Genomic DNA, 26,405 nt, shown 5'->3' with positions numbered 1-26,405 from the left:
CAGTTCTCTGTGCCCCGAGAGAGTGCCCCTGTTATTCTGGGTTACAGCCCTGTGTTTCCCTCATGGCACTTATAGATCTCCCTGGAGACAGTATACTCCATGAGGACAGGGAGTTCATGGTCTTCTTTGTTCTATCCCCAGCTTCTCCATGGTCAACTTAGCACTATTGCCACCCCTCTGTGCGCTGTGGGAGAAAGCTTATAATTCCATTTTCCAGAAGACTTTTCCTTAAATGTTTCCAGGTTAAATCCCGCCAATGGAGACACATGTGTGAAATTTGAAAAGCAGAAGAAAAGGAGAAACCATTATTCTCCAGTACAGCTTCAAACAGGCAGCTCAGATCAGAGGGAGCTGTTTCCATAGACTTCTGGGAAAGTATCAGACAAACCTGAAAACATAATATTCTGTTTTTGAAAGGGGTGGTGGGGCTGTATTCTTAAAAAGGGCAGTGGAAATGTTCCAGATTAAAAGAGGTGAGGGACTCCTGGGTGGCTCAGTCTGTTAAGCGTCCAACTCTTGGTTTTGGCTCAGGTCATGATCTCACAGTTTGTGGGTTTGAGCCCCACTTTGGGCTCTGCGCCGACGTGTGGAGCCTGCTTGGGATTCTCCCTCTCCCTTTCTCTCTACCCCTCCCTCTGCTTGTGCTGTCTCTGTCTCTCTCAGAATAAATAAATAAACAAACTTAAAAAATAAATAAAATAAAAGAGGTGAAAAGACATGGCAACTAAATATAATACCTGACCCTAGACTAGGCCCTCTAGCGGAAGGGGAGAACGCTACAAAGGACATTATTGGGCCAATTGAAAAAATCGGAATATGAACAGAAAAGTAGACAAAGGTATTATATTAAATTTACTGTCTTGGTCATATAAGAGAAAGTCCCTATTCCTAGGATATACACACTATTTAGGGGTAAAAGACCATGAGGTATATAATATACCCTCAAATGATTCAGAAAATATTTCATATATAACATATAATGTAAATATTACCTCTAAAAGAAAGAAATCACTTACATAACTGATAAAGCAAATGGAGTAAAATGTTAGTAGATGAATCCGGGTAAAGAGTTTATGGATGTTCTTGCTATAATTTCTGTTTGTGCAAACTGTGAGTTTGAAATTACCCCCACAAAAAAAACCAAAAAAAAAACCCATTTAAAAAAATATATATAATAAAGCACTAAAGAAACAATACTAAATAATTCAAAACAAACTAGGATAGCTGTCTTAAATATCCAGTCTCAAAATAGGTCCAGACTGACAGCAACATGATTAGAAAACAGTGTACTTTATGTTTTCTAATTCCTCAGTGAACAAAAAGTGAATTTTTTCTTCTTGCAGAAGACAAGATGCTCCCTGGCTATAATCTATCATACACAGTGGGTCTTTCTAAACATTTAAATATGGGATGTTTGTGGCTTTGCTCGCCACTGTGTCATACAAACTAGTTTGGCACAATCACATCCTGGGCTGCAGGAAGTAGGAACAGATACTATATTCCTTATAAAACTTCATTATGTGAAGAGAATAATCCAAGTTATAACCACATCCCCCAAATGCATCATTGTCTACTTTTTGCTTTAAAGCAAGAAGGCCTCGTGATTCGTGGAAATGTAGCTCTACGCTATTTTATTAGAGAGCCTTATAGTCATGTCTTAGAAGATCATTTAGAAATGTTTTCCGATTAAATGACAAAGAAAATTCTCTCAAAAATATTGCAAGACAGTAAAATGATCAGTGGTTGCCAGACATTAGGGGGAAGGGAGGGATAAATAGGATTTTTAGGGCAGTGAAACTTCTATATCATACTATAATGGTGGATACATGTCACGATATAATTTGTCAAAATTTATAGCAGGGGGGAACTTAATATAAACTATGGACTTTGGGTGATAAGGACACGTCAGTGTAGGTTCATTGACTGTAACAAATGCACCACTCTGGTGCAGGCTGTTGAGAGTGGTGGAGGCTTGCTTGTGTAAGGGCAGGAGATTTATGGAACTCTGTACTTTCCACCCAATTTTGCTGTGAACCTAAAACTGCTCTAAAAAATAAAATCCATGCAAAGGGAAAAAAATATTGCATATGTCTCTTGGAAAGGTTAGAATTTAAGGCTGGGGAGTTGAGAAGCTTTTTGAATGATTTTTTTTTTTCCAACGTTTATTTATTTTTGGGACAGAGAGAGACAGAGCATGAACGGGGGAAGCGCAGAGAGAGAGGGAGACACAGAATTGGAAACAGGCTCCAGGCTCTGAGCCATCAGCCCAGAGCCTGACGCGGGGCTCGAACTCCCAGACCGCGAGATCGTGACCTGGCTGAAGTTGGACGCTTAACCGACTGCGCCACCCAGGCGCCCCTTGAGAAGCTTTTTGGAAGGAATTTCAATTAATTTCTTGAAAGATTTATTGTAAATTGTATTTCTTGACTACTGCACTTTTTTTTTAATTTTTATTTATTTTTGAGACAGAGAGAGACAGAGTGCAAGTGGGGGAGGGGCAGAGAGAGAGGGAGACACAGAATCTGAAACAGGCTCCAGGCTCTGAGCGGTCAGCACAGAGCCCCACGCAGGGCTCGAACCCACGGACTGTGAGATCATGACCTGAGCCGAAGTCGGACGCTCAACCGACTGAGCCACCCAGGCGCCCCTCGACTACTGCGCTTTTAACAATCTGTCAAGCTATCTTACCTCAGAATCAAAAAATGACATTTTTTTTTTTCAACGTTTATTTATTTTTGGGACAGAGAGAGACAGAGCATGAACGGGGGAGGGCAGAGAGAGAGGGAGACACAGAATCGGAAACAGGCTCCAGGCTCTGAGCCATCAGCCCAGAGCCTGACGCGGGGCTCGAACTCATGGACCGCGAGATCGTGACCTGGCTAAAGTCGGACGCTTAACCGACTGCGCCACCCAGGCGCCCCAAAAAATGACATTTTTATTATTATTATTTTTTATTTTAGAGAGAGAGCGTGAGCAGGAGAGAGGGGCAGAGGGAGAGAGAGAGAGACTCTTCAGCAGGCTCCACACTCAGGGCAGAGCCCAACACAGAGCTTGATCCTATAACTCTGGGATCGTGACCTGAGCCGAAATCAACCGTGAGCCACCAAGATGTCCTTCAAAAATGACATTTAAGGGGCGCCTGGGTGGCGCAGTCGGTTAAGCGTCCGACTTCAGCCAGGTCACGATCTCGCAGTCCGTGAGTTCGAGCCCCGCGTCGGGCTCTGGGCTGATGGCTCAGAGCCTGGAGCCTGTTTCCGATTCTGTGTCTCCCTCTCTCTCTGCCCCTCCCCCGTTCATGCTCTGTCTCTCTCTGTCCCAAAAATAAATAAACGTTGAAAAAAAAAATTAAAAAAAAAATGACATTTAAATTTGAACACAGAACCTTGTTAATATAAAAAAAAAAAATAAATTTTCTTGGCAGAAATTTGATGTTGGGACACCTGGATGGCTCAGTCAGTTGGGCATCTGACTCTTGATTTCAGCTCAGCTCCTGATTCCAGGGTTCTGGGATTGAGTCCCACGTTGGACTCTGCCCTGCATGGAACCTGCTTGGGATTCTGTTTCCCTCTCTCTCTGCCCCTCCTCTGCGTGTGCTTTCTCTCTCTTTCTCTCTCTCAAAATAAATAAATAAACTTAAAAAAATTTTTTTTTATCTTGATCTTGGGAGTTTTAACATATGCATCTAGGATACATCAAGAATCCTGTGAATTTTTCTAACAGTGGATATAAATTGATCAGGGATTTGTCTCACTTCAAACTGAGTTTATATATTTCCAACAGGGACATCACGTCATATTGGAAACTAAGGAACTAGTTCCATGCTCATCTCTGTTTTTCTAGAAACATAAGGCTCAACACCCCATCCTGAAATAAATTCCAGGTAGGATAGTAAATTACATGTAAAATATGGAAACTTTTGTATAAAAGGGACATGTAAAATATACAACTACATTAATTTTTTTTATCTTTGGTAGAATTATACATGATTCTTTTTATGTGTTTTACCAATATTCTATAATAAGTATGTATTGTTTTATTAAAAAAAAACACAAGGCATAATCATGGGTAAGTTTTTCAATGAAGTAAAAATCATATTCAAGTACTCTATACACAAAAAGGCACAATGTCTGCTTTCTTCTGTAGAAAATTCCTAAATTATTTGCACATTACCTTCCCTGCCAGTTGAATGGAATTATACAACAAATGCCTTATTTCTCAACATTAACTCTTGTAAATGACAAAACGTTGACCTCCACAAGCAGTTATTGAAAAAGTTTACCTTCTATAAACTAGCTTAAAATAAGTATGGAAACTGCAAAATGAGAATACTGTATTATGTTTTTAAAAGTTGGTGCCAGATTAAATAAAATTCAACAGAAACTTTAAATCCAAATATTATTGAAAGAATCTATTTTAAAAAGCAATATACTTTTCTGGAGTAGTAGTATAAATAGGTCGTTCATACTTTTATGGAAAGGGAAGACATTTAAGCATGATTTCATTAAAAATTCATTTTCAAATAAAAATAAAAACTTTCATAGTTTGAAGCCAGATAGACCTGGGTTCAAATTCTGATTCTACAACTTATTAGCTTATAACCTTGTGTAAATGGCTTAACTGTTCTGTTCAATTTTCTTGTTAGTAAAATTGGTAAAAATGGGAAAATAATCCCCTATGCCCTAGGATTATAAAGATTGGGGCTAATATAAGCAAAGCACATAGCAAATAGTAGATGCCTGGAAAATAGAGGGTCTTAAATAAACAGTGGATGTGGTGGTAATGTTATAGTACTAAATGTTGTTGCTGTTGAAATTATTAATAAAATATAAATTTTATCACTTATGTGACAAGGCAGGAAATAGTATATTAAACCTTGACATGCCTGATTTATAGATCTCTGGCCAGTTCTTGCAAAGGTCCTTCATATCTGTGCCTCTTTAGTGACTCTTCATACACTCTAGATTGACAACAAATGAAGAATGTTCACAAGCAGAACAAATCCTATGAAAACAAGCCATCATTCAGTTGTAACCACCCAACTGCACTCCTTACCTAGTCTCCCTCTGGCTCTGTATGGAGCAGCCCCCAGCACCCGTCTCAGTCCCTGACTTCTATCCAAACCCACCCATATGTTTCTTCACTTCTTAGCCCAAGTTCAGCCACCAGGCCCGGTGGGTGCCAGAACAGGCAGGCATGGCCAAATACAACAGGGCCCCTGGTTCTAGAAGAGGGGTGAGGTGCCTGGACCAAGAGTACTCTGGAGAAAATGTCCAAAGTCTTTGCAGAGTAGTAGCCCTGCTCTGCCTCATTTGAGCCTCAGCACATACAATCACTGTTTATTGAACTATGACTCACACATAAGGAAACCCGAATTTGGAAATGAAACTGAGTGGCAAGGCAGGAAACCAGCCAAGAAACAGGGAACACAGTCAAGAGACAGGCTTACAGCCAGAGACCATAGGACGTGGTGCAGAGTACTATTTCTAAAGCTGGGGTCAAAACTCCTAAAGGTTAGAAAGAACATTTTGATCTGGAAAACACTGAATAGCTTTTTAATGATAATGCAAAGGTATGAATGGTCTCTTCTGCCATACAGCACCTTCTTTCCATATTCTCCAAGTACTGAACCCTTTTACTGTCTTTTTTTTTTTCCATATCATCTCCAGCATATCTTTACCTTATTTTCTCCTAGCTTCCGCCTTCCTGTGTGAGGAATCCTGACACACATTCTACTTTCCCAGAAATGGAGTGTCATGTATATGTATAGAAACATAAATATGCACATCGTGGATTTGAAAACCAAAATAATCCATGGACATCTACTTGGTGATAAGGTTGGGGTGGAAATATAAAATAGAGTAAATTAGTCCTATTTATAAAGCAATTCATTAACTTATAAAAATATCTATTGACTGCTATGAGTTAGATATTGTTCTTAGAGTTGGGGGTAGCATGGGGTATGGAGGGAAATCAGACAAGAACTATGTTTTTAAGGAGCCTAGATTCTAGCAAGGGGAGAAAGCACAGAAAATAAGATAATCACAGACAGTAATAGGTGCAGTAAAGGAAACAGACATGGTAAGCACAATGACATCACCCAGGAGTGTTTAGGGTGGGAGGTGTTTTATCCCCATAATATTCATCAACCCCACCACCACTATTACTGGTCTTTGAGAAGACTACTGATAGTCTCTCAGTCTATTGTAAATTGCTATGTAAATGAATCTTCAAGACACGTGTCATAGCCCTTCCCACCATCCCACATTCTCAACCAGACCAGCACCCTAAACTATTCTTCAATAAAAGTTCTGGAGCCATCACAGAGTACTTAATGGAAAGTGACTGGCTATTTTCAATAGAATAGTCCATACAGCTTCTCTAAGAAGACAATCGACAAGACAATCGAATTGAAAGATGAGAAAGAGGCAACTCCAGGAAGAGGTAGAGAAAAGTGTTCAAGGACAGGAAGGAATGCAAAGGCCCTGAGGCAGAAAGAGTTTATAGTGAACTCAGAGTAGAGAGATCAGTGTGGCAGGGGAGGAGCTGGTGTTAAGAGCTAAGTGAGGTAGGTAGAAGCCAGAAGCGTTCTGGGCTGAACCAGAGGGGCCTGGCTATAAGCAGGAGAGTGACGCTATATGGTTTACAGTTTTAACAGATTTAACTCAGAACTGAAAACAAAAATGGAAACAGGAAGACCTCTCAGCAAAACATCACAGTAGCTCAGGGGAAGATGATGATAGCATGGCCTTGTGGGCAGCTTTGGAAGGAGAAATGGACAAATGAGGTATACCTTGGAGATAAAACAGGTAGGACTTGCTAACTGACTGCAAGAAGGCAAGGGAATGGGAGGAATGCAGAGTAACTGCCAGGTTTAGGCGTAAGCAGTTGAGCAGATCATGGCCTCATCAACTGGGATAAGGATGCCTAGGAAAGGAACTGGTTTGAGAAATGGAAGGAGAATCAAGAATAATTTGACATATTTGGTTTGAAATGCCTATTAGTGATCACAACTAGTGATGTCAAGTCTAGAGTAAGTGGAGAGATCAGGACTAGAACTATAAACTGGGGCACCGTCCACAGGAAATACAGTTAGGGATGATGTCAAGAAATTTATTAGGATAAAACCTTATAAAATCAAGGATCTAAAGATGAATGAATATAATTTATCAAAAAGAAATAATGCTTTATGCACAAAGATATTTATGGCAGCATTATTTATGACATTAAGTAAAGGGGGAAAACACTAAATGTGTATTTCGAAGCAGTTGAGTGCTTTATCAGTGAAATATTATTCAATAATTTAAAGTCTTGAGGCACCTGGCTGCATCAGTCTGTAGAGCATGTGACTCTTGATCTTGGGGTTGTAAGTTCGAGCCCCATGTTGAGTGTAGAGATTACTTAAAAATAAAATCTTCAAAAAATAATAATAATTTAAAGTCTTTACTAAGACTTCTGTATAAGAAAGGGCTATATTTATATTAAAATTCTAAGTGGGGGAAAAAAACACTATAAACTTATCCACATGGCATGATCACTATATTAAAATATGCATAAAAGGTAAGAAGGAAATATGAAAGGTTAATCTGGTCATTCTTTTTCTTTGGACTTTTTCTTATTTTCTATAATTCCCATTCTGTTTGATAGCTTAAGTGAGTCTTATGCTAAGGTAACAGACAACCCCCCAAATTTCTATGGCTTCACATATAAAATTTATTTTTTGCTCATCCCAAGTCCACTGTAGGTCAGATATAGCAGATAATAAAAGATGGCCACTATCAATATTTACCCTTCCTGTACCATATGCTACTCCCTATATCAAATGTAGGAGTCCAATTTCCCTTGCTTTGAATCTGTCTGGATTGGTTTTGGTGACTTGCCTTGATCAATAGAATATGGCAGCAATGATGGTGTGTGACATCTGAGGATAGGTCATAAGAAAACTTTTAATTCCTCCTGGGTCTCTTGGGACACACACTCTTGGGCTGCTTCCTCTCAGAACCTAGAACCCATGCAGTAAGAAGCCCAAGACATACAGGTGCTGTGGTTGATAGCTCCAGAGCACCCAGTTGATAGCATCAATTCTAACCATTTTGGACTACCAACTCAGGTGAGTGGTCAAAAGACTGCAGATTTAGCCAACAACTTTCTGCAACAGTATGAGAGACCCCTAGGGAGAATGGTCAAGCCGAGCCCACTCAGCACACACAGAACTATGGGAGGTGATACAAAATTATTGCTTTAAGCCAGTAAGTTTTAGAGTTATTTGACACACAGAAATTGATAACCAGAGTATGTGACTACTTACTTTCCAAGGGAGCTGCTTTGCTCTTGTGCCTCCATCATCTCAACATCTGGCCATCATTATCATCCTAAAGGAGAAGGCAGAACTAAAAGTTTACACAGGACCTTTCTCTACCTCAGCCCAGAAGGGACAGATATCATATAGGCTGCCTACTGCCTATAGGTCAGCACAAGGTAAACAAGGAAATATAGTTTCTTGGGTATGTGGCAAGGAGAAAAAATGATATAATGTATACTATGACTTTACATTACTTTCACTTTTTAATTGTAAAATATTCTAAACATAACAAAAGAGTACAAAGACGAAAAGGCATCCATCTACTCACTAACCAGACATCAAACTCTTACAACCACACAAAAAAAAAGCCTTATTAAATGGCTCTGGAGAGCTTTCTGTAGACGTTGGGTGATAATTGCTGAATCTAACCCTTCAAAGGATGTTAAGTTCAGACTCCTTAACAAACCCCTTCACTATGACTACTTTTCTGGATAGTTTGCAATTTTCCTCCCAACACTCCATAGAGGATATTGGTTATTTTTTCCCTCCTTGTATCCATATACTCCTCTTTTGGCAAAACATTGCCCCCATTTTCTTTTGCATAACCATTTCTACCCCATTCCCAGCAAAACAGTTTACATGTGATTAATTCTCCCTCTGCTCCAGGGATGAGCTTACTTTTGCCCAGCATGCTACCCCATATTCCTGGATCCAGTAAATGGTCTCATTCCTGGAATGAAACCCAGGAGTTTATTTGATAATTGAAGAAAAAGATGTTCTCTGTCCTTCTGACATGAACAAGGAATCATATGACCTCAGAACTATTGACATTCATCTTGCAACCATGAAGGAAGTCTGCCTGGGGGTACAGCTTCCATAGTAGAAGCCAGAACAGAGAGAGGAAAAGAAATGAGGCCCTTGACACCATCAAGACTTATCTCTATGGCCTGAATCATCTCTGGCCTGAACAACCTCTTGCCTTTTAGGTGAGACAATAAATTTCTTTTGTTAAATCAGTGTAAATTGGATTTTCTGTTGATTTCAACAAAAAGACTGATTGTTATTAATTAATACCAACAATGATCCAGCCACCCTGCACTACCTTCGGTTCTCTAGAATATGTGTATTTTCACTTCAAAATAAGGTGAAACTGAGCCGAAAATATATTGAGAATAGTTACCACAAAAAGAGTGGTCTGGGCCCCTGTTGTTATGGTTGCAGAACAAAATTATCACCTGTAGCATCTATGAAATATTTTAAAAAATCAAGAACATCTCATATTTTCAGCTGTTGAGGAGTATCATTCCTTAAGTGTCATCCCTTAAGTCCACAAGTTGACTTGTGAACATCAGTAATTTTAGGGCATCGGACTATGGGAAGCTCTTTGAGGTCCAGGTTTCTCTCAAAACTATCTGTTGAGAGGTGCTTGGCTGGCTCAGTTGGTAGAGCATGTGACTCTTGATCTCAGGGTCGTGAGTTCAAGCCTCATGTTGAGTGTAGAGTTTACTTAAAAAACAACAAATAACAACAACAACAGCAGCAACAACAACAAGCTATTTGTTGAGCAATTGGGTTTGATGCCCATGAGAATAAACTTTGGCACAGTGTAAAGCCCTTCATCTGAGGCCTGACAGCTTGGATATGGAAAGTATGTGGACAGAAAAATTCCTGTTGAGTCAAAGTTATGCTTCTAACTTCCCAGTGTGGTCATACGAATGGGGAAGTGTGTGTCCCTTCAAGTATATGCAACTCAGCTCCAGCCAGTGTGACTGAGTCAACTCGACAGGGTTTCGAGGTGACATAAAAGGGGAAAATGGGAAAACGTTTTTCAATCAGAGGAGCCAGACCCTCCCTTACCTTCATATTACAATTCTCTCATCTTTTCACCACATTTGAACAGCTAGAGAAGCCTCCAAGAAATGATGATATAACAACACTTAAAAGTTGCCAAGGTGGGGCGCCTTGGTGGCTCAGTTGGTTAAGTGACTGACTCTTGATTTCAGCTCAGGTCATGATCTTGCAGTTGGTGGGATTGAGTCCCATGTCGGGCTTTGTGCTGACAGTAGGGAGCCTGCTTGGGATTCTCTTTCTCCCTCTCTCTGTGCCCCTCCCCTGCACACGCGCACATGCGCAGTCTCTCTCTCTCTCTCTCTCTCTCAAAAATAAAGATGAAAAAAAATGTTTTTAAAGTTGCCAAAGGGAGGGGCGCCTGGGTGGCGCAGTCGGTTAAGCGTCCGACTTCAGCCAGGTCACGATCTCGCGGTCTGGGAGTTCGAGCCCCGCGTCAGGCTCTGGGCTGATGGCTCAGAGCCTGGAGCCTGTTTCCGATTCTGTGTCTCCCTCTCTCTCTGCCCCTCCCCCGTTCATGGTCTGTCTCTCTCTGTCCCAAAAATAAATAAACGTTGAAAAAAAAAATTTAAAAAAAAAAATAAAAAAAAAAATAAAGTTGCCAAAGGGAGACCTTCCAGAAATAGTGTAGTAAATGAAACACATGTTTTGTAGTCTTCTCTGCCATACAAATCCATCTTTTCTTGAGTCACTGTATATTTTTCCCTCTCTCCTTCAGCCCTCTTGGTGTAAACACATATTGAGGGTTTAAGATGAACTTTTTAAAGTTCAATAGCAATGATGGACAAGGCAGATCTAGTGAACACAAAAAAGAATTTTTGAAGACTTAGTCATTTGGTAAGATGAGCACACACTATGACAGGCTCTACAAATGCAAGGTTGTCTTGATATACACTTTTGCTGATTGCAAATCTCAGAAGAACATTTACAGTAGCTTATTTGTAACTTCAGATCTAAGTTGCAGCACGGGTGTCAAAGTCAGTTTTAGAAATCTCCATGGGATATTAAAGAAATAAAGATATTTTTGTTTGTTGTTGCTATTTTGGTCTCAGAATAAAAAGAATGTAGGAGAAAGTAAAAACATAATTAACACCTGTATTCCCAGAATGAAAAAATGTGATTATAGAACAGTGGTAGAAAATATATACAGAAAGTTGGCGAGATGACTCATAAGTACAAGCACCAAAATAGCTCAGCTTTTGTATACGGTGTGACAGATCTGCCAACAGCTAACTAATGTAATAGAATAATGAATCACTTGGGACTAGATTTATTTTAAAATCCCTGTAAGGCACACCTACATACGTAGTACCAGAAAAGGCCACCGACTGTCAGCAAACATGGCCATCATAATATGGGGGGTTGGGGAGTAAAAGCAAGGAGGTCATGCACTGGTAAGTTCCATGGTACCAGCTGCTCTTCACTTTTAAGTCGGCTCCCCTCACTTTCCCGCCACCTGTCTGTGCAGGGAGCACTGAGTGTTCAGTGGTTAAGCCCCAGGGGCCATGCCTGTGGCTGAGGCTGAGGTAGGTCTCCTTGGTTCTCCTTTTTCTCTACTACAGGCCTCGGGCTGCTGAGGGCCCTTCCCTCTTTCAAGGCAACACTACCCATTCTATCTCTGGCTTCACTTCTCCACTCCAAGGCTGGAGACACAGGTTGGCTTGTTTTACCCAGTCTGCGCATCACTCACATAAGCGCATGTGTCCTTTCCGTGCCAAGGTTTCACAGGGTCAGCTCAGGGAGGCGGGAGGGGAAAGAACCGGCAAATGCGGGGAAACCTCAGGCCTCAGGGAATCTTACCAAGTTCCCGCCTTTGGGGTTCTGGCTGTCATTCCCAGCTTCCCCAAAAGTCCTTCAGCCTTCCATGTACTCTGAGTTCTCTGCCATGGTTGTATCCCAAGCTTGGAGCTCACCCCTCCCTGGGGTACCAGTGGGAGAGTGCTCCACACCCCTGCTCACTTTCCCCTGGGGTTGATGCATTCCTTGGCTCTGAGGCTCCAGCTGGGACCGAATGATGAGTCAACTTGTATCCCCTCTGATGCCATTTTTCTGAAATAAATAATTCCTGTTTCTGAGGGTCCCAGATTGAATGGCACTTCTTTCCAACTATTCTCTACTCCATAGAGAAATGACCGTCTCCATGCATTTCCTCAGCTGCTCCGCAACAGAACTCAGAGTCAAACTGCCTGGCTTCCAGCCCCTACTCTGCTACTTGCTTGCTAACCAGTGGCATACGGCACATCACTGAACCATTTTTAGCCTCCGTTTCCTCACCCATCTAGTTGTGGTGTGGTTTCAAAGATATAGGCCACTTAGCACAGTTCTGGGTACACAACAAGAATTCCCATCAGGACTCTTGCCAATATCTGCTAGCCACGATCCAGCACCTAAAGAAGTAATGCCTGACACAGCAGGGGCCTCCTGGACTTGGCTCCATCATGGCAGCCAGCGTCCATTCTGGCCGGTCAGCACCGGTTGCTTTTGTGTTGAAAGCAAAGTCACTCAGAGAAGTGTGTACTAACAGGTGGTTAAAGCACAGGAGAGGTGAGACAGGAACCACAACTGGAAGTGTGGAGGGATGGGAAAGAGCAGGATGGAAAGGTGTCTTTTGTCTGTAGTGTGATAGGCAAACAGGATCTTAGTGGCTTACAGAACAGAGAAGTGTAGGGAAGGTTGTTGTAGTATTGTCTGTGGCTGCCATAACAAATGACCACAGAAAGGGTTTTAAAACAACAGAAAGTGACTCTCTCACAGTTCTGGAGGCCAGAAGTCGGGATTCCCTTTGAAGGTGTTGGCCAGGTTGTACTCCCTCTGAAGAGAATCACTCCTTGCTTCTTCCAGCTTCTAGCATCTCCAAGCTTTCCTTGGCTTCTAGCAACATAACTCCAATCTTTACCACTGTCTTCACATGGCCTTGCCCCTGTGCATCTCTGTACCTCAAATCTCCTTCTGTATTTCTCTTAAAAAATTTTTTTAATGTTTATTTATTTTTGAGAGAGACAGAGTGTGATTGGGGGAGGGGCAGAGAGAGAGGGAGACACAATCTGAAGCAGGCTCCAGGCTCTGAGTCGTCAGCACAGAGCCCCACGTGGGGCTCCAACTCATGAACTGTGAGATCGTGACCTAAACCGAATTGGCACTTAACTAACTAAGCCACCCAGGCACCCCTCCTTCTGTCTTTCTCTTATAAGGACATCTGTTGTTGGAGTTAGGGCCACCTCAATGCCAGGATGATCATATCTTGAGATCCTTAATGTAATTATATCTGCAAGGACATTTTTCTTTCTCTTTTTAAAAAATTTATGTTTGTTTAAGTTTACTTACCTTGAGAAAGAGGGAGAGAGCACATGCACACACAGAGCATAGGAGGGGCAGAGAGAGAGGGAGAGAAATCCCAAACAGGCTCCGCACTGTCAGCCCAGAGCCCCACACAGGGCTTAATTTCACGAATCGTGAGATCATGACCTGAGCTGAAATCAAGAGTCAGATGCTTAACCAACTGAGCCACCCAGGTGCCCCAGGAACTTTTTTTCAAAATAAGGTCATATTCACAGGTTGTAGGGGTTAGGACTTGAACACATTTTGGGGTACCACTATTCAACCAACTATAATTATGTACTAAAGCAGAGATCTTTGCACACAGAGGGCACTTAATAAATATTGTGGCTGATATATGTTTACGGATTTTCAGAAGACTAATTCTATGACATCAAAGAGGATAATGTGGGAACCTTGGCACTTACTCAGAAATGTTCCTCAGCACCATTCTTCTGTTCTGGCTCTAGGGGAGAATCAGTTTTTTCATTTTACCAGCTTCGGGAGGCTACCTATTTACATCTTCTTTCTCTGACCCTGGCCCTCCTGTTTCCCTTTTATAAGGACCCTTATGATTATGTTGGGCCCACCCAGATAATCCAGGGTAATCTTCCTGTTTCAAGATCCTTATTTTATTATATCAGCAGAGTCTCTTTTGCCATGTACGATGATATAATCAGGCTCTAGGGATTAAGATGTGAACCTTGTGGGGGCCATAATTCTGTTGACCGGAGTTGGGAACTGGGTTTCATCCTAAGAGCCCAGAACTCAGTGGTGGGTTTTAAGTAAGAGAATGGAATCAACAGAATCAGGATGGCAGAAGCAGAAGAAGAATCACACTGGATTGCAAGGACAGAAGTGTTAACCACGACCAGAGGATTTTTAAAGTTAACATAGAATCACTCTAGACAATATTTGATATCTGGTTATGTGTAGGATAACTGGTACATAATAAGTTTTTCTTCTTTCAATCTGGGTTTGGTCTTTTTAAATTAATTCTTTATGGATTTTATGAGGCCCTGAGTCCCAGGACACCTTTGCTTATTGTTGGAGGTAGCCAGCTGGGCAAGGTGGACCCGGATGACTATTCAGAATTTAAGATTCTATGCCCACAATGAGTACGAGCCCAGGTGTACGTGTGCCTGGGAGAATTCTGCTTTAGCAGGCACAGGTCCACAACACCTTATCAAGCATTGTCCAGTAGAGAAAGATATTGGAATTGCTTCAAGGGTAGGGAAATGGCCAAAGAGCAATAGGAAGGAATGTCATAAAAGATCCAAGAATGTGGACTGTGTTGATTCCTAGAAATGCTTTATTAACACTAAGTGAAAGAGCACACAGAATTGTTCACACTGATTATATGCATATTTAAGGGATGTGAAAATTAATAAAGATTTGAATAGAGTTTTAAGCATTCTCTGAAGTTTGGGAAGTTTATTCAAACATGTCAGTACTTCTGGCAATAGCTTCCTTTCTCTGATCTTGCACAGAGTCAGTCAAAGTTGCCTGGAAAGCCCTCTAATGATTCCTTTTGGCTTGCCTCTTCCTTCTCCTATCTTTGCTGGGTTTCTCAACCCATTCCACTCTGCTTTAGCTCTTTTGACCCACCTCAGTGCTACTTTGTTTAGGTGACCCTGCTAGAATAAAACTCCTGAGTTCATTATCTGTCTGTATGTATGTCCCCAATCTGTCTGAGAGTCTTGGTTCCAACTTCATAGCCATGGGTGAGAACCTCAGGCTCCCTGCCCAGGCTACTCTGGGTCAGATAAGCAGGGACAGCCCACCAGGCTTCACCTCCAAGTAGGGGATTAGAGACATGGGATAATAATTCCTTTCTAGGGATGCCTGGCTGGCTCAGTCGGTAGAGCATGTGACTCTTGATCTAGGGGTTGTGAGTTCGAGTCCCACATTGGGTGTAGAATTTACTTAAAAAAAATAAAATCTTAAAAAAAACCAATAATTCCTTTTCAGAAACTCTTTGCCTGAAAAAATTACAAGTTATTTACTAATCAACATAAGAAAAACTGCATTCAGCCAGAAATTTTCCATAGCAACACAAATTATAGCACTGACACTAAACATTGGGATCCAGAAAGGATATTAACCAATGGCATCTTGATAAAGGGTTGGGGTGGGGGGGAAAGTCAACCCTGAAGAAGGTCAAAATGCCCTTCAGGAGACTGAAAGACAATGTAGTTCTGATGTATAATTACCCATTATATTAAACCATATAGTACAGGAGAGGCAGAATAGTGTAAAGATTTAAAAGCACAGATTCTGACTCCACATTTTCTGGGCTCAAATCCCAGCTCTGCCACTTACTGGCTGCCGCTTTCAGAAAAGTGACTTAACAGCTCTTTATTTTAGTTTCTACACCTGCTCAATCAGAATAATAATAGCCTCTACCTTACTGGGTTGTTTTGAAGATTACATGAATAAATGTATAGAAAGCCCTTAGAGGGGCATGTGGGTGGCTCAGTCGGGTGAGCATCCGACTTCAGCTCAGGTCATGATCTCGCAGTCTTGTGAGTTTGAGTCCCACGTAGGGCTCTGTGCTGACAGGTGGGAGCCTGGAGCCTGCTTTGGATTCTGTGTCTCCTCTCTCTGCCCCTCTCCCACTCGTGCTCTGTCTCTCAAAAATGAATAAATGTTAAAACAAAATTAAAAAACACTTAGAACAGTCCCTGGGACATAGCAAGCACTCAACACGTATTAGTTTTAATTTTACTGGAATGTGTCCACTACACCACTGACAGTGGAAACTGCTTAAACAGCCCGTCTGGCGTCTGAAGTAAATGGCACCCATGAATGATAGATACATCACAGAGCAATGAAATTGTGTCTGTTGATACAGAGTTTCGCAAAGGCATCTTAAAAGTTGTTGGGTAGGGACCCGAAGGATATTCTGTCTGGTATGCGGTTTTTTGGTTAGGCAAGATGCTAATGGGACCACAGCTGTAGAGTTCAATATGTTCATTCTGTCCCATGACCCCCAAATGAGGCCTTTGCTTCTCTAACCATCTCTGAGGTATATACCACTAGTCCTAAGGATGCCTGGCCACCATTATTTGCTACTGTTGGGCTAAGGGCGCCATTATTGGAGAAACTGACCCAACTCCATGGGCAACATTAGGATCCCCTTCCTGAATTAATAAGAATGCATTCTATTGTCATTCAGGGTGCTGGATACAGGTAATTCAAAGAAAATAGAGAAAAGTAGAATTGTTATAAAGACATACTGATACACAACTTCAAATTGTTTGGAAGTGTAGCAAAATATTCCATGAGAAGAGGCAGAGATGGCCCTACCTGCATAATCTTGGATAAGTCACTTTTATTTCACAAATTAAAGTTTGTTTCCTTATCAGCAAAGGGAGTAGGGAGGTTGCAGACAGTGACCTAGATCAGCCTTATTGGAAGACCAAATCCTTTCTTACCTAGAACATGCAGAATCTCACATGATGCATTAGAAACACTATCCTAGAGGGTCTGTAGTGAGGAGCATCTCATTTATGATGCCCCCAGTGCATCAGCAGCAAAGTTCACCTGGCTCAGACAAGGCTTTTCTCCTCAAGTCTCACACAGCATGTCTTCCCCTTAGCCTGTCCCAATGTTCTTGGGCCTAGATGCCATGTACATTTATGATATTCCAATTTGCAGACTCAAAACAATATGAATATGAATATTTATGCATGAGCTTGGAGCTACAGAGAGGAGAGCCCCTAAGAATTCCATGTTGGTCTGAGAGTCATCTCAAGCCTCTGCTCAATTCTTCTGGGTCCTTTATTTTGCTAAAACCTGAGTGATGGTCTCTGGTGTCATTTAATGCCCTATCTGGGTTAATCTCACTGCATTCCTTTTTAGGCATTCTCTACTCCACAATCTCCACTTAGTCACCTCCATGTAACTGGTTTCCTTTTCTGTACAAAATAGTATAGCAATTTCTTTACAGTGGCTGCATCATTTTACATTCCCATCAGCAAAGCACAAGGGTTCCAATTTCTCCACATCCACACCAACATTTGCGGTTTTCTATTCTTTTGTTAATAGCCATCCTAATGGATGAGAAACACTAGCAGATGTTAAGATCATTTGAGTGGGAGGGCTTGTCAATACTACCTAAGTAGACACCTGCTGCCCAGACTATTTAATACCACAGTCAGGGGCCATCCTGGTCCCCTCAGGTTTCCTTGGGACTGTCCAAGCTCTTAGGTCACAAATCCAAATGACCCAGGGCATGTGGTTATACACTCCCAAGCTCCTCCTATTCCTTAAAGGCAGACTCAATCTGTCCCACACACTTGTCCTTAATGACTTCCCTGGTACCTTCAAAAAACCCAATAATTTGTATTACATTAGCTTTTCTTTTAAAAGCACTTAAAATTTTTTTTAATGTTTATTTATTTTTGAGAGACAGACAGACAGACAGAGTGCAAGTGGGGAGAGGCAGAGAGAGAGGAAGACACAGAATTTGAAGAGGCTCCAGGTTCTGAGCTGTCAGCATGGAGCCTGACACCAGGCTAGAACTAATGAACCTTGAGATCATGACCTGAGCCAAGTCGGATGCTTAACTGATTGAGCCACACAGGCACCCCTTTAAAAAACACTTTTTAAAATCAACAGCTTTATTGAGATATAATTCAATACCACAAAATTCATCATTTTAAAGTAACATTCTTAAAAGCAACTTTCTGTTTCCTAAGGGTGATTAACATGGTTGCTCCCACATTCACGGTCCCTTTCTGGAAGAGGAGTATTTTGTGATAGAGCAATAGTGTACTGTTTCTCAGCTAGATGCCTGTTTACAGGCATGGCCAGCTGTCTTGGTCAGGGTCCTTTGGTTGATTGAAACAAAGAGTCACTCAAATCTTTAGAAAAAGAGCATTTATGATAAAGATATTTGTTAACAGGAACTAGGAAGCCATCAGGAACCAAAGCTACTTTTTCTCTCTTTTTCTTGGGCTACTCTATCTCTGTCTCTGTTTCTTATAGCAACATTGTTTCTCTGTGTGCATCTGTTCTGCTCAAAATTTGACTTGCTGTTACCATTTTGTGTCCCCAATTCTAATTTGTCTTCACTCTTTCTAGGCATCCTTTCCTTTCCTGCTCCTGTTACTAGCAACTTTATTCTCTCAAAAGAGAATTCTGATTGGCCAGGCTTATCTTGCCCAGCCAGACCACAGGGTAAGTGTTGACCAGCTAATGTAATGCTGTCCTGGAATCAAGGGCCCACACTGGCCCAATTTTCTTTGCCATGAGCGGGGACTGAAGTCACATAATAAAGAAACACAGCTGTTGCTGTAATGTGAAGAGAACCCAGTGGGAACTACACACACAATGGGGTAAGTTACAGGAGGGAAGCCTATGGTTAGGAAACACAAATCTTGTTTTACAATGGGCAGTAATAATACCCTTTGCTCCTGAGGAAACATTATCTTTTATTATACTGGACTGTAAACATGACTGCCCTTTGCTCTGCAGGGAGACACTATTTCTATATTCCAAGGCTATTCACTGTATAAACATCCTTAGATGAGGCTAAGAAATATGATCTAGAATAAAGGGAGGTCAGTACCTGTCCTTGCAAGCCATACAGAAACACCGAAGATCCATGAAGAATTGTCTCCCAACAGTAGTTACCGGCAAATCTCTTCTCCTCACTCTGTGTGTGTGTGTGTGTGTGTGTGTGTGTGTGCGTGCACGTGTGTGTAAATACTGTGAAGATCATAGGATTCTATTGGGTACGCTGTGATGGGCTGTTCATGAATTTTTTCAAAAAACCAACTCTTGGTTTCGTTGATCTGCTCTACAGTTTTTTTAGATTCTATATTGTTTATTTCTGCTCTGATCTTTATTATTTCTTTTCTTCTGCTGGATTTAGGCTGTTTTTGCTGTTCTGCTTCTATTTCTTTCAGGTGTGCTGTTAGATTTTGTATTTGGGATTTTTCTTGTTTCTTGAGATAGGCCTGGATTGCAATGTATTTTCCTCTCAGGATTGCCTTCGCTGCATCCCAAAGCGTTTGGATTGTTGTATTTTTTTTTTCATTTGTTTCCATATATTTTTTAATTTCTTCTCTAATTGCCTGGTTGACCCATTCATTCTTTAGTAGGGTGTTCTTTAACCTCCATGCTTTTGGAGGTTTTCCAGACTTTTTCCTGTGGTTGATTTCAATCTTCATAGCATTGTGGTCTGAAAGTATGCATGGTATGATTTCAATTCTTGTATACTTATGAAGGGCTGTTTTGTGACCCAGTATGTAATCTATCTTGGAGAATGTTCCATGTGCACTCGAGAAAAAAGTATATTCTGTTGCTTTGGGATGCAGAGTTCTAAATATATCTGTCAAGTCTATCTGATCCAATGTCTCATTCAGGGCCCTTGTTTCTTTATTGACCGTGTGTCTAGATGATCTATCTATTTCTATAAGTGGAGTGTTAAAGTCCCCTGCAATTACCACATTCTTATCAATAAGGTTGCTTATATTTGTGAGTAATCGTTTTATACATTTGGGGGCTCCGGTATTTAGCACATAGACATTTATAATTGTTAGCTCTTCCTGGTGGATAGACCCTGTGATTATTACATAATACCCTTCTTCATCTCTTGTTACAGCCTTTAATTTAAAGTGTCGTTTGTCTGATATAAGTATGGCTACTCCAGCTTTCTTTTGACTTCCAGTGGCATGATAAATAGTTCTCCATCCCCTCACTCTCAATCTGAAGGTGTCCTCAGGTCTAAAATGAGTCTCTTGTAGACAGCAAATAGATGGGTCTTGTTTTTTATCCATTCTGATACCCTGTGTCTTTTGGTTGGCGCATTTAGTCCATTTACATTCAGTGTCATTACAGAAAGATATGGGTTTAGAGTCATTGTGATGTGTGTAGGTTTCATGCTTGTAGCGATGTCTCTGGTACTTTGTCTCACAGGATCCCCCTTAGGATCTCTTGTAGGGCTGGTTTAGTGGTGACGAATTCCTTCAGTTTTTGTTTGTTTGGGAAGATCTTTATCTCTCCTTCTATTCTAAATGACAGACTTGCTGGATAAAGGATTCTCGGCTGCATATTTTTCTGTTCATCACATGGAAGATCTCCTGCCATTCCTTTCTGGCCTGCCAAGTTTCAGTAGAGAGATCAATCACGGGTCTTATAGGTCTCCCTTTATATGTTAGAGCACGTTTACCCCTTGCTGCTTTCAGAATTTTCTCTTTATCCTTGTATTTTGCCAGTTTCACTATGATATGTCGTGCAGAAGATCGATTCAAGTTACGTCTGAAGGGAGTTCTCTGTGCCTCTTGGATTTCAATGCCTTTTTCCTTCCCCAGTTCCGGGAAGTTCTCAGCTATGATTTCTTCAAGTACCCCTTCAGCACCTTTCCCTCTCTCTTCCTCCTCTGGAATACCAATTATGCGTATATTATTTCTCTTTAGTGCATCACTTAGTTCTCTAATTTTCCCCTCATACTCCTGGATTTTTTTATCTCTCTTTTTCTCAGCTTCCTCTTTTTCCATAACTTTATCTTCTAGTTCACCTATTCTCTCCTCTGCCTCTTCCATCCGAGCCGTGGTGGTTTCCATTTTGTTTTGCATTTCATTTAAAGCGTTTTTCAGCTCCTCGTGACTGTTCCTTAGTCCCTTGATCTCTGTAGCAAGAGATTCTCTGCTGTCCTTTATACTGTTTTCAAGCCCAGCGATTAATTTTATGACTATTATTCTAAACTGACTTTCTAGTCAGTATATATAAGGTAGCAATATATAAGCTACATATAAGCTACTTACATATAAGTAGCACATATAAGGAGCAATATTCCCCCTGGGGCTGGGATAGAGTACCCAAGGAAGAGCCAACCATTCCCATCCCCTGACCCTGAGTTGAGATCCAGACCTTGTTGGAGAGGTCACAGCTCTATTTCACTGATTGGCAGAGGAGTAGCTCTCATGCTGTTTCAGGGGAACTTCCTGGAAATTTACCCCCTGGAATTTGCTGGAAATTCATCTTCTTAGGATGCTGGGGAAAGTGTAGATGCTGATGAAGTATAACATTATGACAGCTACTAAAGAAAAAATATTTGAGGGCCCATGTTATTTTTGCAGAGCAGACAATAAATTGGGGCTGAATAAATTGGGGTTGAATCTGGGGCTAAGAGACAATAAATTGATAACTGGCAAACAACCATTAGATTCCTTTCCTTTCTTCAGGCTCTATGCTCACTCTCCCATGGTAACAAGATGGCTGCCAGCAGCTCCAGGTTCCTATCTCTTCCTCTAGGTGACTCAGCTGGGAAGAGAAGACTCTCCCAAATATTACACTGGATCAAGGTTAATCAAGTCTAACACAAGGTTAATCAAGATCTTGTAACACAAGAATGTGTTCATTCCTGAACCAATCACAGTATCCAGGTGGCTCTTTTGCCCTGATTGGCCAGGCCTGAGATATCCTACCCCCAGAGGTAGGGGTGAGTCAACCTCACCCCTATCAAATGTACAGAGAAAGTTCCAAGTAAAATCAAGCTGTTGATCCAGAAGAGGGAGTGGCTGATAAGCAGGCAAATCCACACTTATGGTCGTTAGGGGCAAAGATCTCAATCAGCCAATGCCTCTCTTTTCTCACCTTGGTAAAGTACAAACAATAACAATGTCTATTTGAGTTAGAAGGGATTTTTAAAATGCCACACCTTTATTCCTGCTCACATTTAGAAAAACTTGACAAATAGGCTCAAGAGCCAGTGGGATGCAGTATAGCATGTTAGCTTTATTAGGGAGAAAGGCCGATATCAAATGCCATTCAGGGGCTGTCACCATCTCTGGTAGCACTAAACAGCCCACAGGACCCTACATACCTCCCTGCCCCTCAGGCCATATGAACTGGCAACTGTAAAACTTATGAACTTATGGCATAGACAGAGATGAGTAGACCAAATCTTGTGTTTTTTGTAGCTAGACAAATCTCAAAGAGGAGAGGAGTGAGCTGATCCAGATATGCACAATTCTTTTTTTTTTTTTTTTTTTTGATGGGGGGGCACAAGTGAATAAAGGGCAGAGAGAGAGAGAGAGAGAGGGAGAGAGAAAATCCCAAGAGGGGCAGAGGGAGAGACAGAAAGAGAAAGCGGGGCTCACCCAAAGCAGGGCTTGTGTTTTTATCCCAAGTGGGGCTTGTGTTCACCAGAAGCAGGATTTGTGTTCTCTCAGTGTGGGACTTGAACTCATGAACCGTGAGATCATGACCTGAGCGGAAGTCAGATATTTAACAACTGAGCCACCCAGGTGCCCCACAACTCTTCTTTCTAAATACTCCCTGCCCCTGCAAAATAAACTATTCTTCTTCCCCTGGGAAGAATACGTGAGGGTGGGGCAAGAGAACAGGAATGTAATTCTAGCAGAGTCCCATCTACACTCTCTAGCTTGGTTAATTGGGTTTACCCATTAAGATTATGGTTACCTGAAGTTTTAGCTACCTCCTTGGAGGATCAGGCATCTGTCAGATCTGGCTCCCTCCTTAAGGGGGCTCTGTCAGTTCCAACCACTTTTCCTATGGGTTTATTTTCTGGGCACTTGCAGTATTTTATTTTATTTTATTTTTCAATATATGAAGTTTATTGTCAAATTGGTTTCCATACAACACCCAGTGCTCATCCCAAAAGGTGCCCTCCTCAATACCCATCACCACCCTCCCCTCCCTCCCACCCCCCATCAACCCTCAGTTTGTTCTCAGTCTTTAAGAGTCTCTTATGCTTTGGCTCTCTCCCACTCTAACCTCTCTCTCTCTTTTTTTTTTCCTTCCCCTCCCCCATGGGTTCCTGTTAAGTTTCTCAGGATCCACATAAGAGTGAAAACATATGGTATCTGTCTTTCTCTGTATGGCGTATTTCACTTAGCATAACACTCTCCGGCTCCATCCATGTTGCTACAAAGGGCCATATTTCATTCTTTCTCATTGCCACGTAGTACTCCATTGTGTATATAAACCACAATTTCTTTATCCATTCATCAGTTGATGGACATTTAGGGTCTTTCCACAATTTGGCTATTGTTGAGAGTGCTGCTATAAACATTGGGGTACAGCACTTGCAGTATTTTAAATTTGAATTGGTTGCAACATTTAAAGAGGGGGTGATATCACGTACAAATCTCATTTCAGTTTCTTTGGGTGAAAAAAAAATAAGTGACTTAGAACCCTCATTCTCACAATGAAACGATCAGCTCGACCTGAGTAGCGGCTGCCACCTTGAGATTGAGGATGATCTCTCCTGTTTGCTGTAGTCCACACGAATCCCATTTATTACAACTGGCCACCTCACTCATTTACTTACCTGCCTGGCCAATGAAGGCATTTAAATGTATAACCCCTGGGGGCGCCTGGGTGGCGCAGTCGGTTAAGCGTCCGACTTCAGCCAGGTCACGATCTCGCGGTCCGTGAGTTCGAGCCCCGTGTCAGGCTCTGGGCTGATGGCTCAGAGCCTGGAGCCTGTTTCCAATTCTGTGTCTCCTTCTCTCTCTGCCCCTCCCCCGTTCATGCTCTGTCTCTCTCTGTCCCAAAAATAAATAAACGTTGAAAAAAAAAATTAAAAAAAAAAATGTATAACCCCTGTGCGAGACCCCTATAACTGGTGCCTTCCCTGCCATTCTGGGTGGCCTGGTTCCACTAGGTGGATGCCCATCCGTACTCTTTTAGGTGGGACTAGTCAACTCTTACCAAGTGAGCCTAGAAGGGCCCAGGCAAAGGCTGGTCTATTTCTATAATTCTTAAAAGAATAAAATGACAATAGGCATGTTACCTGTGCAGTTAAGCATGGCTGTGGTTATCATAATGGTATAACCACCATGCAGAAAAGAATTTAGAACGTCCACATTCACATTCATGAACAGCCCAGAATAGAGGAAGATGGCGGTGTAGGAGGACACTGGGCTCACCGGGCATCCTGCTGATCACTTAGATTCCACCTACACCTGCCTAAATAACCCAGAAAACCACCAGAAGACTAGCAGAACGGAGTCTCTGGAGCCAAGCGCAGACAAGAGGCCCACGGAAGAGGGTAGGAAGGGCGGCGAGGCGGTGCGCGCTCCACGGACTGGCGGGAGGGAGCCGGGGCGGAGGGGCGGCCCGCCGGCCAAGCAGAGCCCCCGAGTCTGGCTCGCAAAAGCGGAGGGGCCAGACGGAGTGTATTCCGACAGCAAGCGGGACTTGACATCTGGCAGGTTATAAGCTAACAGCTCTGCTCGGAGAACGGGAGGGCTGGAGGACAACGGGAGGGAGAGTTGTTGAGCCCCGGATGACAGAGCGCAGCTTGATGGGGGAAAAAACGCGCTCGCCAGCGCCATCTCCCTCGCCCATCCCCCAGCCAAAATCCCAAAGGGAATCGGTTCCTGCCAGGGAACTTGCTTGCACAGTGCAAACACCCAACACTGTGCTTCTGCGGATCCATCCCCCTGGCAGGTCTGACTCCCTCCCGGTGCCGCAGGGCCCCTCTCGAAGCAGATCTCCGAAGGAAAAGCAAGCTGAGCCTGCCCCTCCCACCCCTGTGCACCTTGCCTACCCACCCCGGCTAATACGCCAGATCCCCAGCACCACAAGCCTGGCAGTGTGCAAGTAGTCCAGACGGGCCATGCCACCCCACAGTGAATCCTGCTCTTAGGAGAGGGGAAGAGAAGGTACACACCAGTCTGACTGTGGCCCCAGCGGTGGGCTGGGGGCAGACATCAGGTCTGACTGCGGCCCCGCCCACCAACGCAAGTTATTCAAGACAGCACAGGGGAAGTGCCCCTCAGTCCCGCACCACTCCAGGGACTATCCAAAATGACGAAACGGAAGAATTCCCCTCAGAAAAACGTCCAGGAAATAACAGCTAACGAACTGATCAAAAATGATTTAAATATTTAAATAAATTTAAATATTGCTCCTTATATGTGCTACTCCTGCATTTTTTAGAATTCTCTTTATTTCTTGAAAGCCAAGAAATAAATTGTTATTCCAATCCCTTGTTATAGTTAATAATTCTTTAGATTAAAGTTTCCCTGTTCAATGTCCACTCTCACCACTGTTGTTTAACATAGTGTTGGAAGTCCTAGCATCAGCAATCAGACAACAAAATGAAATTAAAGGCATCAAAATTGGCAAAGATGAAGTCAAACTTTCCCTTTTCACAGAAGACATGATACTGTACATGGAAAATCTGACCGACTCCACCAAAAGTCCGCTAGAATTGATACATGAATTCAGCAAAGTTGCAGGGCACAAAATCAATGTATAGAAATTGGTTGCATTTATATACACCAATAATGAAGCAACAGAAAGAGAAATAAAGAATCTGATCCCTTTCGCAATTGCACCAAGAATCGTAAAGTACCTAGGAATAAACCTAACCAAAGATGTAAAAGATGTGTATGCTGAAAACTATAGAAAGCTTATGAAGGAAATTGAAGAAGATACAAAGAAATGGAAAAATACTCCAAGCTCATGGATTGGAAGAATAAATATCATTAAAATGCCAATACTACCCAAAGCAATCTACACATTCAATGCAATCCCAATAAAAGCTGCACCAGCATTCTTCTCAAAGCTAGAGCAAGCAGTCCTAAGATTTGTATGGAACCACAAAAGACCCCGAATAGCCAAAGTAATATTGAAGAAGAAAACCAAAGTGGGAGGCATCACAATCCCAGACATTAGCCTCTACTACAAAGCTGTAATCATTAAGACAGTATGGTATTGGCACAAAAATAGATACATAGACTAATGGAATAGAATAGCGAGCCCAGAATTGGACCCACAAATGTGTGGCCAACTAATCTTTGACAAAGAAGGAAAGAATATCCAATGGAAAAAAGGCAGTCTCTTTAACAAATTGTGCTGGGAGAACTGGACAGCAACATGCAGAAGGATGAAACTAGACCACTTTCTTACACCATTCACAAAAATAAACTCGAAATGGATGAAGGACCTGAATGTG

At 42.0% G+C, this 26,405-nt stretch overlaps 1 non-coding gene across 1 annotated transcript; it reads left to right on the top strand.

Annotated features, from left to right (window-relative positions):
• Nucleotides 1–9,723: 9,723 nt before the first annotated feature.
• Nucleotides 9,724–9,796, top strand: TRNAK-CUU (transfer RNA lysine (anticodon CUU)). Its single transcript has one exon. It is a non-coding gene; the product is annotated as a tRNA-Lys (tRNA).
• The last annotated feature ends 16,609 nt before the right edge of the window (nt 9,797–26,405 follow it).

The sequence above is a fragment of the Lynx rufus genome, unplaced genomic scaffold, assembly GCF_022079265.1.
Source record: "Lynx rufus isolate CCGP_SWC_20201006 ecotype Redwood Valley unplaced genomic scaffold, mLynRuf1.p SCAF_26, whole genome shotgun sequence".
Classification (NCBI taxonomy): Eukaryota; Metazoa; Chordata; class Mammalia; order Carnivora; family Felidae; genus Lynx; species Lynx rufus.
The sequence above is the reverse complement of the archived record's forward strand: the minus strand, read 5'-3'. Positions and strand labels throughout refer to the sequence as shown.